This window comes from Conger conger, chromosome 4 (assembly GCF_963514075.1).
Source record: "Conger conger chromosome 4, fConCon1.1, whole genome shotgun sequence".
Classification (NCBI taxonomy): domain Eukaryota; kingdom Metazoa; phylum Chordata; class Actinopteri; order Anguilliformes; family Congridae; genus Conger; species Conger conger.
Window position 1 is genome coordinate 41,929,052 of NC_083763.1, and position 12,126 is coordinate 41,941,177.

The following is a 12,126-nucleotide window of genomic DNA, read 5'->3' on the forward strand; positions in this document are numbered from 1 at the left end:
TTTGGCCTGCCCCCCTCATAGGCTTGAAAACCTCCAACACCAAAGTGCATATCACACCAACAGGAGGGTAGAAAGAGGCATCTTTCATCTGACAAATGGTACCACTTTCCCCTCTGTCGATGAAAGTGTCTTTCCCTTCGCAAGCTTTCCAGTGACAACCACCCCCCCCCCCCCCCCCCCCCACCCCCACACTGGTTTACTTAGGCTCCACTTCTTACAAATCGGCGCTCTCCTCTCCTTCTACCCGGACAGCTCCTTCTCACCACAGACGCTGCTTTCATCTTCACTTCCATAAATCTGAGGCGCATCAGCGTCATGTGTCCACGCGCTCTGACACAAACAGAGTGAGACATTTGCACTATAAACAAGTGGCAAAGAGCTGATTTCTTATATAACGCCACTCGCAACATCTCTTCACGTGCGCCCTCTTCTTCTTCTGTCTCGGCGCACGTATTCGTTAGTCAAATCGCAGAAGACTTCAGAGGGATGGAAATATTTTATTCATATTTTCCTTATCAAATTCCACACCAAAAACCTTCACAGGATTGTCTTGCGCTAATTATTAGGGTCTCTGGAAAGAAGTCTGGCAAGGATGGAGGAATGTACTTTGTCCTCCAATGGGACGTTAAAACTAACCGCCAGTATGACGTGTGCATTGTACAGTGGGCTCCGGAATTATTGGTGCCCTTGATGAATATGCACAAAAAGTGTGGTAAATGAAAAAATAATACAGTTATTGACATAAGCTTCACTTTAAAACATGTGTTAAATCAAAGGAATCAACCAAAGTCTTACATTTTTCAAATAAAAAAATAATTTCCCCAAAAAACAGGTTGCATAATTTCTGGCACCCCTGGGTTAATACTTTGTCCAAACGACCCTGTCAAAGGTGACAGCCATGAGTGTTGACCATTCCTCCATGCAGAACTTCTTGAGATACCCCCTCTTCCGTTCAGACCACATGTTTTTAATTTGATTTAAGTCTGGAGACTGAGATGGCCATTGCAGAACATGGTTGTTGTTTTTCGGTGTGGATTTTGATCCATGCTTGGATTTATTCACCAATGATTCCACTTCCTGTAGTGCCAGAATTTCCTGGTACTTTGTTGAATTCATTGTGCCATTGATCTTACATTTAAATAGTGCCCCTGGACCACTGGCAACAAAACAGCTCCAAATCATCAATGACCAAATCATCAATCATCAATATTTGACTGTAAGTATGAGGTGCTTCTCCTTGTATGCATTTCATTTTGCTGCCAAACATGTCGATGGTGTGTATAGCCAGAATGTTCAATATCATCTGACCATGGCACTCTCTTCCAGTCATAACTTCAATAAGGTTTGGCAGACTTGTGCCCTCCAAAGAGTTTGCATGTATGGAGGTACAATTTTATTTATTCTTTTTACACTTTGTAAAACCCCAAGACAGAACTAATCTCTGCAATTCTTAAACTGCAATCCTTGGGTTACTTATGACCTCCCTCACCATCTTCCTTACTGTCCGTGGGGAAACATGCACTTGGGTCCTTTTCCTGGCAAGTTTGCAACCATTCCATATATTTTAAGCCTTTTTATTATTGTCCTTACAGTGCTAAGTGGTACTTTTAACAGTTTATGTATTTTCTGTACCCGTTACCAGATGGCCAATTACCATCTGTGTCTTCTGAATTGACAGTTGTTTGGCTTTTCCCATGCTGATGGTTGACAATGGAATTTTGCATGCATATTACCTCATTTATATGCTCCTGTGAAACAGGACATGATAAAATGACTCAATATAGTTCCTTTAGACTGAGATTAACTTTAGCCAATTTTTGTTTGAATTTATTTATGCATAATAATTGTTCAGGGTGCCAATAATGTTGGCATCTGTGGTTTTCAGAAAGAATGAGATTTCTAAATAAAAAACATTGAAAGATGACAGGAAATGTATTGAACTAAAAGTTTTCAGTTTTCCCATATTATTGAACATGAAATATAATCATATTTGATAATTTGATCCATGTTATTTATTATTTGCTCCATTCTTTCTCAATTTTTATTAAGGGTGCCAATAATTCTGGAGCCCACTCTACAGTGGGCACCCTTGTAGTGCACATACCTATGCTGAAGTATGTGAAACAGGCTACATATCGGAACATAACGCAGGAGAATGGCATCTTGGTACACACACTTTACTACCAAATGGGTGATAATCCACTTCCTGCCAATATTCTCCATTAAATGCATGTATAATTAGTAGTAAAAGCCGGCTGGGGGAAGAAACTCCCGTAAGTACAATACATTATCTGTCTGGGCTGCAGACTTCAGTGCTTACAAAATTATTATTGCGGAAACACATCCCATATTGACTCCAGTTAATAAATAAAAGTCCTGTTTCAATATGTATCTATCCAAAGCTGTTTAAAACTGCTTTTGATAATGCTTCCTCCTACTCTTCTAAAAGCAGAATTAAAATTTCATGTCTAGGCAGTACTTTATTTATTATTTTTTTACTTTTCTCTATTAAATTGTCTGATGGCTATTTTGCATGGGCTTTTCTGAAGCAGGGATAATTCTCTGAAATTTTTATGACAAATTCGTTGTTGCAGGAACACCAGGCCCTGCTAGGCGGAAGCAGAAAAGCCATAATGTGCATTGTATCATCCGCTTTCATGAATATATGCATTAACTGATCCCTGTGTGGAGAGTGCTCTTCCTTGGTAAAACACCGCTCTACTACAAAGGAATAAATAATTGTAATGCGATCCCTCTCCTCGACCCATGTGTTCCGCAAACTCAGGGTTTCCATATGGAGGAGTCATGTCCTAACGGAATGCAGGCGTTTTACGGAATGCTCGTGCATAACTCCCTGCCATCATCTGCGTCGACCACTGGCTGATTAATCCAGTTATGCTCCCGACGGTTCATCAAGAACCATAAAGCCGCCTCTTACACTGTCTCACAACATGTCAACGTTGAGCAAAATAGCAGAACACCAAACACATCAAGCTGGAGTTCCCTTCACATTGTTTGTGGCAGCATTTGAATGCCAATTGTTTGTGGATACAATTGGCATTCCGCGCACTGTACGGCATTATGAAACCACTAATCCCCACGTGCAACTCGAAGGAGGTAATGACAACCAACGGAAATCACTCCACATCTAAGGACTCCAAACGAGAAATGAGAGGTGACCCAGATAGGAGTAGTAAATAACTGGAATTGCGAGTGAGGCTCCAACAAGCGCAACCGTCTGTCCAGCCTCGGCATATCCTCTCCCAGACGGAAACGGAGGACATCTCCATTACTCGACGAACAGGAATTAGAGGCGCAAATTATTCATTAACACTCATCAGCAAAAAAGTGCTTACTGGGGTCAGTGCACTACTGAGAGCTAAAGTGCACTTACTCATTTCAAAGAAAATATTTAAAATGCTGGACTGGCGTGGATCTCAAGTGGTCAGCTGCACTAAACTGCTGGCATAATTATCAAAAGAGAGAGGGGGGGAATGCTGGTGCTTGACAAATTTACATCATCTTCAACACCCGCACGCACTCTCGCACGCATAAACGACATGGCCACATTAAACATACCGTACGTATCTCATCCATATCTCATTATGTGTTCTTTTTATCAAGCAATTAATGGAAGTGGAAGTCAGGACTTGGGGGAGGGGAAGGGGGGGTGGGGGGGTCGGGTATTGAACCGCTGCCTTGCCCCATCACAGAGGTTAACATTGTACTTTTGAGCCATTGCATCTGTCTTGTTAACCCTTTATGTGGGCTGCCAAGTGTGCCCCGGCTTTGGCACTGGAGGGCTAAACTGGAAGGACTCTTGAGGTTCAAGAAATAAAATAAAAATTAAGCTGAAGCGGCGATTGGCTTTTGGACAGAATTATTATTGTTCCAGTTCAACCAAGTGCAAAGTGATTTCCCCTTACATGGCAAAACATTCAAGATCCGTAGCTCTCCCAATATTTCAAACAGTATGTTATTGTCACAAAAAATGTGTGCTCTTCATAAATAAAAGAAGAAAAACAGAGAAAAATCAGGAGACAAACATGTTGTTTGTGCATCCATGCATGCAGTCTCACCAATCATTACCAAATTCAATTTTATCAAAGTCTCTGCAACATCCTCCTTCTGTATGGGACTCGTGTACCTCTGGCCCAGAAACACTCAAAGTGTCTGACACTGTGAAGAACCAGACCTCTCTTCAGCTGCTTTCTGCCCCTGTCATATCAACGCCGGTCGCCCATGGCATGCCCCAGCTCGTCTCTCATTGACTTCCACCAGCAGAGGAGACCAGGGCCAAAATAATTTGTATCTGTTCAATAAAACATTAAAGACTGTCATGCCATGTCCTGCTTCTTTCCCTTCTCATTCAGCTTGCTCTCAAAGGTCTTGTTAATGTTTCAAAACCGCACATAAGACAGACCAGCCAGACGATTAATTTGAAGGATACCCACAGGGCACCTGCAGGATTTCTACTCTTCCCGCTTCTGTAGTGTTAACACCTAGCTCTCTCTCTGAAAAAAAATGAAGGGGGAGGGGGGCAGGGGTAAAAACTGTACAAAGCATACCCTCCAGAAATATAGCAGAGAACTCTTTTCAAAAACAGCCTTTTGATGTGCGCAGTATGGTAAAGCAAAATGGGTTAAATGTTTTAATGCAACAGTTTTTACTTGTGAGGAAGCAAGGAAAGTAGTGAATCTCTTTATCTACTTTTGTGCAATCTGTCTTGTTTTTATCGTATCATAAGATGCAGGATATGCAATTATATGCAGGTGAAGGTTTAACAGGTCGTCTGCTTTTTTTCGTACATTTATTCTGTCCTGTACATGTAAGTCCTTTACTCTTTCATCGTGATATTATTGCCAGCATCTTTAAATTACTTGTAAAATGTTTGTGAGTTTCAGTTGGCAGGTGGGGAACAGTTAAAATTTTAAAAGAGCATCGAAACAACTTTTCAATAAAGCCATCATGTCACTATAATGTGCTTGCTGACTCATGTGAGCGTCTTGACGAATCCATTTCAGATGCACAAACTAACGAACTGCAAAAAAAGCTCTTTCTGCATTAAACGCCTCTCTGAAATTGTCAATATTCTTAAAAAGTGTAACGATTTCTTATCAGTGCTTGAATGAACCGTAAAACTGCCTTTTGAATTATTGACATTTACAGACCTATGAGCACAAGTATGTTTTCTCCAATATAAAAGCTGACAGTTTACTTTAGTTCTGATTTCCATGTAGACATTGAGATATATTCAGAACAAAACAAAGAAAACTGTGTAGTATGTGCCACAATTACACAATTACCCTAACACAATTGTTTTATAATTAGTAATACATTTTTCCTTTTGAATTAATTTAATGAATTTTCTCAATTTGAAAGAATTGTTTACATTTTACCCCGTAAAATATGTATTTAATGTAATCAAAGACTGAGGTAATACTTCATGAATATGTCTTTGTGATCATTTATCACCAAGTTATGCTGTGTGTACACTGTTCTCATTAGATATTTAATATGGTGTTTAAATGACAATTCATAGATAGCGTAAGATAAATCTCCAAGCTGTATGCTAAATCTAACTCGATGAAATGTTACTTTTTCAATATCTGAATGACACTGTATCATTAGATCGGCAGTCCCTACTATCTATGAAAATATTCAGTAGAAATAGGAAAATAACATTGGTTTAAATTCTGTTTCTCCAAGTTAAGGATAAAATCATACCGTATTAAAACTGAACTGCATTTAAACTTTAACTGAAGACCCTGGTGGAGGCTGCCTGATCTGTTTTGTGTAGCACAAATGGATAACAAGCTGTGTGAAGAGAGCCGCAGGCTCTGCCCATTAAGCCTGCAGTCAAGGTTAAGAGTAGCAACACGGTCAGTGTGAGATGTAGTCCATTAGTATTGGTCGAGCTTCTACTGTCTTGATGCCAATGTGCCCAGGGCTGGGCGTCAAATCTTGGCTGGTCCAGTGGGCCCAGGTGAGTTATATCTTCTGACGTGTGCCCAAACAGTACTTAGCCGATGCTAGGAAGGCTGTTTGTTAAAGTTGGAAAAGCTCTGTTGTGGCATTTCCAGTGGTCTCTTGTGGTTATTCATTGATAAGCCATTGCCTCTAAGTTCTTCCCTGAGTCTGACTGGGTGAATGACAGGTGCTGATGATGGAACTGTTATTGAAGGCTTCTTACAGTGTTACTTATGCCTGGCTGCCTGATGAGAAATTAAATATTCCAATGTTCTCTCCCGCCACCTAGTCTGGTCAGAAAGCAATTGAGCAGTCAGTTCGCAGTAAGACACCAGGTGTGGCTCTGATGCCGATACACAACTGAACCCATTTTAACCGAGAAGAGAGGATAATGCCTTTGCTTCCACAAGGTTTCCCATGTAGCCTCAAACCACTCACGATGAGGGAATCAGCATTGCAGGGGTTTTGTGAGTCAGATTGGGAGCTTCACTCCAAGGTTAGCCCCTTCGAATGAAATAGCCAAGGGAAAGATTGAAAAATTCAGTACAAAACTGTTTAAATGGACTGTTTATGGGGAGAATTGGGAGACAGTATTATGGCGAAATGCAGTGTAGGCTTCACGGGCAAATTATAACATACATACAGTTAATTATTGTGTTTCCTTGTTTATATATTTATACTAGAAACAGTAATGTGAATTTTAAGGTTTAACTACAGCTACAGACAAAACACATCTGCCTGGCAAATGTAATATTTTTGCAGTTTTAATTTTGCATTTCCAGTCCAATCAGAAAGACTGTTAGAAGGAGATCTCCAAACACTACTCAAAAAACAATATTTCATTATTAAGAAATACTGTGCTATATAAACAGCTTTGTAGTAATTATGTGTAGAATATGTGTAGAAAATGCTACCATACTAGAGGTATACAATTATAAAATTACAAAACAGAAGCTTAGATTCAAAGCTTTTTCTCACCTAATCCTTTTATGTAACCTCAAGATATTTTTTTGTATCCAGTTAAGAGGCTCATATACACGCAAGCTTCTGCAACATTCTTTGTAAAAGCTATCGGAGCATTTGAACCGTACACAAAAGGCTAAATGTCAAGTATTTTAAGCTGCGGGCACTCAGAATGGATGGCAAAAGGAAAGAATTAATTATCCTGCAAAGTAAATTTTTATGGCGAGGAGAAACTGACACGTATTGATTAATGAGTCCGTAGGTGTTTGCTCACAGGAATATTAATTAATTTCTTGTACACGCAAGAGGAGTCATTAAAATGGGTGAGAAGACCTTGACTTAGCAATCCTGACAAAGACGCTGGGAGTTGGAGACCGGTTACAGAGCAATTGGCGCGGCTCCCGGGTCAGCAGAATCATACCCTAATGTCTTGTTTATGAAGCATGCCACATCAAACCTGAGGTCTGTACCAATTAAATATGGGCCTTCTGAGCCGAGGCCATGCACTCGCCATATTTATTTATATTTCTAATGAATTTCAATCATCTCCTTAATTTCCTCTAAAGGGACGGAGCCAGAGAGGAAGCAGAGGGATTCATGCAAATGAAAAAGATGGTTAAAAACATCTTGCTTTGGTTAAGACAACACCCTTACCCCCACCCCCCCAAAAAAGAAAAAAGGTCGGACAATATGCGGCAGCTCGCTCGCCAACTCCCAGACCTACTTGATCCTGTCCACTTGGCCATCTTGCCGGAGTAACAAGATCCTTCCCATCATGCAGTGCTCGGATTGTTAAAGACTGGGAAACATCAGTTTAAGGCTGCACTCTGGGAAACATCAAGCCGGAGAAATCTCAAAACCCAGTTCAATTATAACCGAGGATGTGCAAGAGCACTGGCCCGGGGAATCCACAGGGGGTTTGGATGCCCAGCTGATGGCAAACTATGCAGGTAACAGCCTGTCTGTGCTTGCAGGCCTCTGTTTCAAGCCGTTTCACCTGCTGAACTGCCGAGAAAAGTCTCCTGCCATTACACACTTCTATACCATTGAGACAGATGTTATCAACAAGACCTGACCTGATGCTGCTTTCACTCCAAATGTTCTGTAAAATGGAAGGGAAAACATTTTGTGCCTTCCTGTGATTCCAGAAGAACGAATATGGAATCAGTTACCAGTGAATATTTCTCTGAACATTCACCAATGTTTGAATATCGTACGTAGCAAAATATAGCTGATATATTGCTACAGTATATATACTAGCTGTGCTTTTTTACTATCCTACAAAGTAACGAGGCCTATTAATCATTTCAACAGAAGGCTAGCTTTTTTCTTTTCTGAGGGGATGGCTAGGAGAACTAGATACAAAGCAAATGTGCCCCATAGATACAATATGTAAAGACCTAGGAACTATGCCAAATGCAAAACGCATGCAAATTTCCTTCTGCCAAGGTATGGCTCGCATGACTGAATATACCTTGGACATTAAGTGCATTAAAAGGCGAATAACTGTTGAGATGTGTTTAGCAGGATCCCCAGTGACCAAAACAACTTGCTGATGTTTCCTGAGCATGATGTCTCAGGTGATGTCAGCATGCACCTCAGAAGGAAAGACACTATCAAAGGTCAACAATGTGTACCCCTGGATCATGATGTTCCTGTATCAATTCAAAGTGCAGGGCAAAACAGATAAGCAACCACAGATCCGCTGTGTGTGTGAGTTGCCCTTATAGTTCCCCACTTTTGCCTCTTTTTTTTGCTATGCCCTATTAGCTAATAAAATATGGTGTTTACCCGTTTTTTTATACCTATATATAAACGAATGTCACCTCTCCAGTTGGTCTGTCATGTTAAAGATATGTACAACATGCAGTTAGCTGTTGTACTGCTCATCTCTGCCCCCAACAGACTGGATGAAGTAGTACATCCAGTTTGTCACACTAAATGCAACAAATTGAATTTGAATTTTGTACTGTATGAGTGCGCACGTCTTAACTTTCTTTGGTTACATTTGCAAACTGTTTTACAAACGGGGTATTTCAAAAAGCAAGAACACTGGATAAACATAAAACCCTGAACAGCTGTTTTGACTTCTGTCCATGTTCCAGTTTGATGAGCACTTACCCAGCTCAACTCAGTAATCCTGCTTCATTAAAACGCGTCCCATTAGCTCAGTAATGCAGCAGGATCCCCACGACAATTAGATGTATCACCACCAGCGAGAAATAGAATAAAATAAGGAAATAAACCCAGTATTAGGCTGGTACGTATTTTAAGCATGTGAGTTCTGTAATGCCTGACCTACTGTAGGCAAGTGACCATGAAATCTGGACCCAATACGTGACAAATGAAGTCTGGCATGAGACCATAAGATGTGGCCCCAATGCGTGAGGCTCATGCCCAATTCGTGAGACTTGAGAGATATGCAATAGCTAGCTAGTACCATGATTCCTCATAGTGAAAGTAAACAGCAGATAACTAGAAGACCTTAAATACACTTCTTATTATCTATTGTCATTTATTTCTCAAATAAACTTAACTGTTAAAATGTTTTTATTTCATTTTAAATAATACAAAAACACATGATGGGTGTCTCGGTGGCGCAGCCTGTGGAGCACTGACCGCATGCTCATTGCGAGCCGCGACGTCGGCGGTTCAAATCCGACTGTCTGACATTTGTTGCATGTCTTTCCCTCTCTCTCGCTCCCATTCTTCCTGTCTCTCTATACTATATACTGGCCAATAAAGCTGAAAAAGGCCGAAAAAATATCACAAAAAACAAAAAACCAAAAAAAACACATGATCATAAGAAGCTTTGCAAACTAGCTGGAAGTGCACGGTAATCATTGATTGGATGCTGTTGTCTAGGAAAGCACAGCCCAAGCAACAATAAATCCATGCCCATTATTTAAAAAAAACTATATAGCAAGATTTTATGTCCATTGTGTTATTGAGTTGGGAGGAGTATTTTTGTGAGAAATTAAAGGGTCTCGTTCAATGTGGAACAAGCCTAACATGTGATGGTAAATTCTGAATGATGAGGATACGTCTTCCTCTGGCATGCACACTGGCTGGGCCTTGTAAAAAAAGTTTGAAGCAGGATTCAACAATATACATTCAGTTATACACTCACACCACTTTATTAGGTATACCAGCTCATTGATGCAAATATTTAATCAGCCAATTATGTGGCAGCAACTAAAAGCATGCAGACATGGTCAAGAGGTTCAGTTGTTTTTCAGTTATTCTACCACCCCCTCAGCATGGGCATCCAATAGAAGGTACACCCAGCAGCCTTTGCTGCTGCAGTTGGGTCTTTGTATTCCCTGGTTTGGGAAACTTTTCACATTGCTTTTTTTGGGGGTGGGCCTCCAAGGGAAAAGGTTGGGAACCACTAGTCCAGGAGATGCTGCGTGCATTATATGCATTATAGTAACTTATAATCCGATAAACATCCTCGCATTAAAATGAAAAAGATGAGGAAACAGGGGCCAAGGGATGATCCTGTTATATCCAAATTTGCTGCACCACAGCAAACTCAATCACGTAAAATGCTGGGTCGCTTCATTGAGAGGTTAATTAAAAATATTTTTTAGTCTGTCTTCCAGTTTCTGTGTTGAAAAAAAGCAGGGGAAAATAAATTAAGCCATATATATCCAATCTCCAAATACATGTAGGCTAAACATGAGATAAATGTACTTTCCTTATTTCATTTTGAATAATAAAAACATGAAAGGTATGACTGATGTTTAGCTTAATACACCCGACGAACACAAAACTGGTTGAAATGTTGTCTTGTTCACTTTAATAAATATATTACCAGGGAGCATTGACAGCAGGGCACCGCTAGGCTATTGCTTTCTAGCTTTGCGGATTTCATTTTTTAACTAGCACCTGAGCTAAATAGCCTACATTGGATGTGCACTTGCCTCTTTTATACACTCAGTGAGCACTCCATTAGGTATTTATTTCTTATTTTTTAGACTACTACTTCTACTGCTGTAGCCTATCCACTTAGTTATGGCGCATTGTGTGTTCAGAGATGCTCTTCTGCATACCACTGTTGTAATGTGTGGTTATTTGCGTTACTGTCCCATTCATGTCAGCTCTGATCAGTCTTGCCATTCTCCTCTGAACCCTGCTGCTCCCTGGTTTTTTTGGGGGGGGGTTTTGCAAAGTCTAGAGACTAGTCTGTGTGTGAAAATCCCAGGAGATTAACAGTTTCTGAGATACTCAAACCACCAACAATCATTCCACAGTCATAGCCACTTAGATAAAAAAATTTTCCCCATTATGATGGTTGATGTGAACATTAACTGAAGCTCCTGACCCGTATCTATGTGATTGTATGCATTTCACTGCTGCCACACATTTGGCTGATTAGATAATTGCATGAATAAATAGGTATAATATATTCCTAATAAAGTGGTGAGTGTATACGATTTTATACACATTTACTCACGTAGGCTATAAACATTAAAGTTAAACATTTCGGAAATAGACCAAATATTAGCTTACAAACATAACTTGCTGTGAAAAACCGCTAGAAATGACATTGCGAATGCCACTGGAAAACCCTATAGGTGGGTCAGCAGGGTGGCGGCCTCCGGCTGGTGGTGGGCTCTACCTGCAGCCTGGGACAGGATGGTGAAGCTGTGGCCTCCAGCAGGACCTGTGGGCAGGGCGGCAGAGCTGCAGTCTCTGGCAGGACCTCTGGACAGGCCAGTGGGGCAGCGAGCTCAGACAAAGTGTCCGGCCTGCAGGCTCCATTGGCTCTTCTGGACAAATGCCATCAATCAAATCTCGTCAACATGAACTGACATCGATGAGGAGCATGTAACAGGCCAATCAAATTATTAATGATTTCCTACAATATCACTGATTGGGCGAATGGATTGGTTTCTCATGAGTAGGAAGAACAGTAAGCAAACTACTTCCCCAAACCAATTGCTTGAAGCTAGTGTAAGAATATACATACATGTATGAAACAAATGATGTTGAAAACCAAATTTAGCTTTCTGAAAATTTTCAGAAAGCTAGATTCTTTCGAAAAAGCTACTTACACTAACAGTGGATTGAGTAATCTAGCTAGCTGGCCAATAATTGGAAAATATCCTATGGTTGGTTTTCACTCACTTGATTACCTGCTTGTCTGGCCTTGGAAACCAATAATCAATCAAACCTGCCTTACACAGT